Source organism: Zonotrichia albicollis, unplaced genomic scaffold, assembly GCF_047830755.1.
Source record: "Zonotrichia albicollis isolate bZonAlb1 unplaced genomic scaffold, bZonAlb1.hap1 Scaffold_122, whole genome shotgun sequence".
Taxonomy (NCBI): domain Eukaryota; kingdom Metazoa; phylum Chordata; class Aves; order Passeriformes; family Passerellidae; genus Zonotrichia; species Zonotrichia albicollis.
Window position 1 is genome coordinate 580,001 of NW_027428349.1, and position 6,849 is coordinate 586,849.

Genomic DNA, 6,849 nt, shown 5'->3' on the forward strand with positions numbered 1-6,849 from the left:
CGGACACCCCCGCCGTGACTTCCCCGCGACAGAGAAGCCCCGGAAGGAGAGCCGGCCGGCCGGGGGCCCTCTCCGACGCCACCCGAAAAGCCTCATCGATCGAGTGCGGCCGAGGAAGGAGCCGCGCCGACGACGGCGACGACGACGGCCCCCCCACGGCCACGGTCCTGGGACAACGGGGCGACGGCCGCCCAGCCCCGCCTGCGGAGCGCTCGCGGCAGAGGAGGAGCGCGGGGGGTGCCGCCACCCGCCCGCCCGCCCGCGGGCGCCAACGGATTCCCTTCTCGGCTAGGCAACGGCAGGACTGGGACTGGGCTGGCCCGCCAGGCCGGGGGGACTCGGCTTCCCCTTCCGGCCCGGGGAACCCGGCCGAGCGTGCGAGAAATACGTGCCACCGGACCGCGCGCCGCCGGCGGCCGGCTTTCCCTTTCCGGAAAAAAAATAGCCGGAGGAACGGCACGACAAAAAGGCACATGGAGGCGGCGTTCGCAGCGACCCGTGCTAGCCACGGGGGCCGCGGGCCCGGGACGCCGGAGGCACCCGCGGGGGCGAGTTACGAGTCTCACTCCCCCACGGAGCCCCAGACATCCCGCTCGCTCCCTTCTCTCTCGCCGACGTGGCCCGCGCGCGCCTTCGTCGCAACGGCTCCTCGGTGCCGCGGCTTAAGGCCGCCAGAGAAAAATCCGCGGAGGCCGGGCGGGCGCCCCCACTCTCTGCCCGCGCACCGGCGCGCCTAAACCGCGGAAAAAAAAGAAAAAACGCGGACCCGCGTGGCAACCCAGCCCGCCCGGCCCAAGGGGCTCGGTCGATGCGCCCACGACCGAGGTGGACGAGGCGCCGCCGCCTCGCCCGGGAAAGGTCCGGGGGGCTCTCGGAATCTCTCTCTCTCTCTCTCTCTCTCTGTCGGGTGCCGGGTCCGTCAACTCCGAAAAACTCCGCCCGCCAACGCGGGTCCCCGGCTTAAGGCCGAGGAAGGGGGACGGCTTCAACGAGGCGGCCCGGGGACGGGGCGCCCCGACCCCGGCTCCGCAGCTTCACCGGGCGGGCGGACGGCCCGAAACAGTGCCCGCCGAGTGGGCCCCGGCTTAAGGCCAGGCACAAAAGGGACGAGGCGCCGCCGCCTCGCCCGCCAAGCGGCTCTCTCGAATCGCCTTTCACAGCCCTTCTCTCTCGGCATCCCGGGGGGATCCGGCCCCTCCGCTCGGCAGCCCTTCTCTCTCGGCATCCCGGGGGGAGATCCGGCCCCTCCGCTCGGCAGCCCTTCTCTCTCGGCATCCCGGGGGGAGATCCGGCCCCTCCGCTCGGCAGCCCTTCTCTCTCGGCATCCCGGGGGGAGATCCGGCCCCTCCGCTCGGCAGCCCTTCTCTCTCGGCATCCCGGGGGGAGATCCGGCCCCTCCGCTCGGCAGCCCTTCTCTCTCGGCATCCCGGGGGGAGATCCGGCCCCTCCGCTCGGCAGCCCTTCTCTCTCGGCATCCCGGGGGGAGATCCGGCCCCTCCGCTCGGCAGCCCTTCTCTCTCGGCATCCCGGGGGGAGATCCGGCCCCTCCGCTCGGCAGCCCTTCTCTCTCGGCATCCCGGGGGAAACCGGCCCCTCCCCGCTGGCAGCCCTTCTCTCTCGGCATCCCGGGGGAAACCGGCCCCCTCCGCTCGGCAGCCCTTCTCTCTCGGCATCCCGGGGGGAATCCGGCCCCTCCGCTCGGCAGCCCTTCTCTCTCGGCATCCCGGGGGGAATCCGGCCCCTTCTCTCTATCTCTCGGCCTCCCGGGGGAACCGGCCCCTCCGCTCGCAGCCCTTCTCTCTCGGTCTCTCGGGGGGATCCGGTCCGTCTTTTCTCAGCCCTTCTCTCTCGGCCTCGCTCTCACTGTGCCAACTTCCCCGGGAGGGACGGGAGCCGGAGCCGAGCCACAAGGAGACTCGCCCCGGCTAGGCGGAACACTGGCTTTTTCCCTTTGCCGGCCACCTGAGTGCGGCTGCTCCTCTCCGCCTGAAACGTAGGCACAGCCTCAGCCAACCTACGGGGATGCGGCCCGTCACCTCGCTCCCATAATACGGGCAGATAAGTCCCAAGCCGCCGAGGCCTCCAAGAGGACCGAGGGAGATCGACCGGGAAGGGGCGCCGCCTCAGGCCGCAGCCTACGATGAGGTAGCCGGAGGCAGCCGACAACAGCGACCCCTTGGTGAACTTCCGCAGCCGGCCGAGACAACAGGTCTACCCGGCACCCGCCGCTATTTGACTAAGTCCCGCCGGCGCGAGGTAGACCTGGTGTCCCAGGGGCCGGGGTAGACCTGGTGTCCCAGGGGCCGGGGTAGACCTGGTGTCCCGGGCTCCGGGGTAGACCTGGTGTCCCGGGGGCCGGGGTAGACCTGGTGTCCGGGTCTCCGGGGTAGACCTGGTGTCCCGGGGGCCGGGGTAGACCTGGTGTCCGGGGCTCCGGGGTAGACCTGGTGTCCCGGGCGCCGGGGTAGACCTGGTGTCCCGGGCGCCGGGGTAGACCTGGTGTCCGGGTCTCCGGGGTAGACCTGGTGTCCCGGGGGCCGGGGTAGACCTGGTGTCCGGGTCTCCGGGGTAGACCTGGTGTCCCGGGCGCCGGGGTAGACCTGGTGTCCCGGGCGCCGGGGTAGACCTGGTGTCCCGGGCGCCGGGGTAGACCTGGTGTCCCGGGCTCCGGGGTAGACCTGGTGTCCCGGGCGCCGGGGTAGACCTGGTGTCCCGGGCTCCGGGGTAGACCTGGTGTCCCGGGCGCCGGGGTAGACCTGGTGTCCCAGGGACCGGGGTAGACCTGGTGTCCCGCCAGATCCGGAGAAGACCTGGTGTCCCCGGCCCGAGAGCCAGCAGACCTGGTGTCCCCGGACCGAGACGGGGTAGACCGGCTGTCCGCGGCCAGAGACGGGGTAGACCTGGTGTCCCCGGCCCGAGACGGGGTAGACCTGGTGTCGGCGGCCCGAGACGGGGCAAACCTGGCTTCCCTGGCCAGAGACGGGGTAGACCTGGTGTCTGCGGCACAAGACGGGGTAGACCTGGTGTCTCCGGCCAGAAGCGGGGTAGACCTGTTGTCCTAGAGCCCTGGGTAGACCTGGTGTCCCAGGGGCCGGAGTAGACCTGGTGTCCCGGGGGCCGGGGTAGACCTGGTGTCCCGGGCTCCGGGGAAGACCTGGTGTCTGCGGCACAAGACGGGGTAGACCTGGTGTCCCAGGGGCCCGAAGCGGGGTAGACCTGTTGTCCTAGAGCCCTGGGTAGACCTGGTGTCCCGGGCGCCGGGGTAGACCTGTTGTCCTAGAGCCCTGGGTAGACCTGGTGTCCCGGGCGCCGGGGTAGACCTGTTGTCCTAGAGCGCTGGGTAGACCTGGTGTCCCGGGCTCCGGGGTAGACCTGGTGTCCCAGGGGCCGGGGTAGACCTGGTGTCCCGGGCTCCGGGGTAGACCTGGTGTCCTCGAGCGCCGGGTAGACCTGGTGTCCCAGGGACCGGGGTAGACCTGGTGTCCCGGGCTCCGGGGTAGACCTGGTGTCCCAGGCCCCGGGGTAGACCTGGTGTCCCAGGGGCCGGGGTAGACCTGGTGTCCCGGGCTCCGGGGTAGACCTGGTGTCCTCGAGCGCCGGGGTAGACCTGGTGTCCCAGGGACCGGGGTAGACCTGGTGTCCCGGGCTCCGGGGTAGACCTGGTGTCCCAGGCCCCGGGGTAGACCTGGTGTCCCGGGGGCCGGGGTAGACCTGGTGTCCCGGGCTCCGGGGTAGACCTGGTGTCCCAGGGGCCGGGGTAGACCTGGTGTCCCAGGGGCCGGGGTAGACCTGGTGTCCCGGGAGCCGGGGTAGACCTGGTGTCCCAGGGGCCGGGGTAGACCTGGTGTCCCGGGCGCCGGGGTAGACCTGGTGTCCTCGAGCGCCGGGTAGACCTGGTGTCCCAGGGACCGGGGTAGACCTGGTGTCCCGGGCGCCGGGGTAGACCTGGTGTCCCAGGCGCCGGGGTAGACCTGGTGTCCCAGGGGCCGGGGTAGACCTGGTGTCCCGGGCTCCGGGGTAGACCTGGTGTCCCAGGCGCCGGGGTAGACCTGGTGTCCCAGGGGCCGGGGTAGACCTGGTGTCCCGGGGGCCGGGGTAGACCTGGTGTCCCGGGCTCCGGGGTAGACCTGGTGTCCTCGAGCGCCGGGTAGACCTGGTGTCCCAGGGACCGGGGTAGACCCGGTGTCCCGGGCTCCGGGGTAGACCTGGTGTCCCGGGCGCCGGGGTAGACCCGGTGTCCTCGAGCGCCGGGTAGACCTGGTGTCCCGGGACTCGGGGTAGACCTGCTGTCCCGTTCCCCGGGGTAGACCTGGTGTCCCAGGGCCTACCCCGGGGCCCGGGACACCAGGTCTACCCATGGTCCCAGGACACCAGGTCTCCCCCGGGGAACGGGACACCAGGTCTACCCCGGGCCCTGGGACACCAGGTCTACCCATGGTCCCGGGACACCGGGTCTACCCCGGGGCCCGCGACACCAGGTCTACCCATGGTCCCAGGACACCAGGTCTAACCCGGGGAACGGGACACCAGGTCTACCCCGGGCCCTGGGACACCAGGTCTACCCCGGGCCCCGGGACACCAGGTCTACTCCGGGCCCTGGGACACCAGGTCTACCCAGGGCCCTCGGACACCAGGTCTACCCCGGGGAACGGGACACCAGGTCTACCCCGGGCCCTGGGTTAACAGGTCTACCCCGGGGCCCTCTGACACCAGGTCTACCCCGGGGAACGGGACACCAGGTCTACCCCGGGGCCCGGGGCACCAGGTCTACCCATGGTCCCAGGACACCAGGTCTACCCCGGGGCCCGCGACACCAGGTCTACCTTGGGGAACGGGACACCAGGTCTACCCAGGGGCCCGCGACACCTGGTCTACCCAGTGCTCTAGGACAACAGGTCTACCCCGGGGCCCGCGACACCAGGTCTACCTCGGGGAACGGGACACCAGGTCTACCCCGGGCCCCGGGACACCAGGTCTACCCCGGGCCCTGGGACACCAGGTCTACCCAGGGCCCTCGGACACCAGGTCTACCCCGGGGAACGGGACACCAGGTCTACCCCGGGCCCTGGGACAACAGGTCTACCCCGGGGCCCTCTGACACCAGGTCTACCCCGGGGAACGGGACACCAGGTCTACCCCGGGGCCCGCGACACCTGGTCTACCCAGTGCTCTAGGACAACAGGTCTACCCCGGGGCCTGGGACACCAGGTCTATCCAGGGCCCTCGGACACCAGGTCTACCCCGGGCCCCGGGACACCAGGTCTACCCCGGGCCCCGGGACACCAGGTCTACCCAGGGCCCTCGGACACCAGGTCTACCCCGGGGAACGGGACACCAGGTCTACCCCGGGCCCTGGGACACCAGGTCTACCCCGGGGCCCTCTGACACCAGGTCTACCTCGGGCCCTGGGACACCAGGTCTACCTCGGGGTTAGGGTTAGTTTTAGGGTAAGGGTTGGGGTTGGGGTTGGGTTTAGGGTTAGGGTTAGGGTTAGGGTTGGGGTTGGGGTTGGGGTTAGGGTTAGGGAAACCAGGTCTACCCCGGGGCCCGCGACACCGGGTCTACCCCGGGGCCCTCGGACCCCAGGTCTACCCCGGGGTTAGGGTTAGGGTAAGGGTTGGGGTTGGGGTAAGGGTTAGGGTTAGGGTTAGGGTTAGGGTAAGGGTTGGGGTTGGGGTTGGGGTAAGGGTTAGGGTTAGGGTTAGGGTTGGGGTAAGGGGTAGGGTTAGGGTTAGGGTTGGGGTTGGGGTTGGGGTTAGGGTTAGGGTTAGGTTTAGGGTTAGGGTTAGGGTGTGGGTTGGGGTTGGGGTTGGGGTTAGGGTTAGGGTTAGGTTTAGGGTTAGGGACACCAGGTCTACCCCGGGCCCTGGGACAACAGGTCTACCCCGGGGCCTGGGCTGCCGTAGCCTAAGTCCGGCGGCGGACACCAGGTCTACCCCGAGCCCCGGGCTGCCGTAGCCTAAGTCCGGCGGTGGACACCAGGTCTACCCCGAGCCCCGGGCTGCCGTACCCTAAGTCCGGCGGTGGACACCAGGTCTACCCCGGGCCCTGGGACACCAGGTCTACCCATGGTCCCAGGACACCAGGTCTACCCCGGGCCCCGGGACACCAGGGCTACCCCGGGCCCCGGGACACCAGGTCTACCCCGGGGCCCGCGACACCTGGTCTACCCAGTGCTCTAGGACAACAAGTCTACCCCGGGGCCCGCGACACCAGGTCTACCCCGGGCCCCGGGACACCAGGTCTACCCCGGGGAACGGGACACCAGGTCTACCCCGGGCCCAGGGACACCAGGTCTACCCCGGGGAACGGGACACCAGGTCTACCCCGGGCCCCGGGACACCAGGTCTACCCCGGGGGACGGGACACCAGGTCTACCCCGGGGCCCGCGACACCAGGTCTACCCATGGTCCCAGGACACCAGGTGTACCCCGGGGAACGGGACACCAGGTCTACCCCGGGCCCTGGGACACCAGGTCTACCCCGGGCCCCGGGACACCAGGTCTACCCCGGGCCCTGGGACACCAGGTCTACCCCGCGCCCTGGGACACCAGGTCTACCCAGGGCCTTTGGACACCAGGTCTACCCCGGGGAACGGGACACCAGGTCTACCCCGGGCCCTGGGACATCAGGTCTACCCCGGGGCCCTCTGACACCAGGTCTACCCCGGGGAACGGGACACCAGGTCTACCCCGGGGCCCGGGGCACCAGGTCTACCCATGGTCCCAGGACACCAGGTCTACCCCGGGGCCCGCAACACCAGGTCTACCTCGGGGAACGGGACACCAGGTCTACCCCGGGGCCCGCGACACCTGGTCTACCCAGTGCTCTAGGAAAACAGGTCTACCC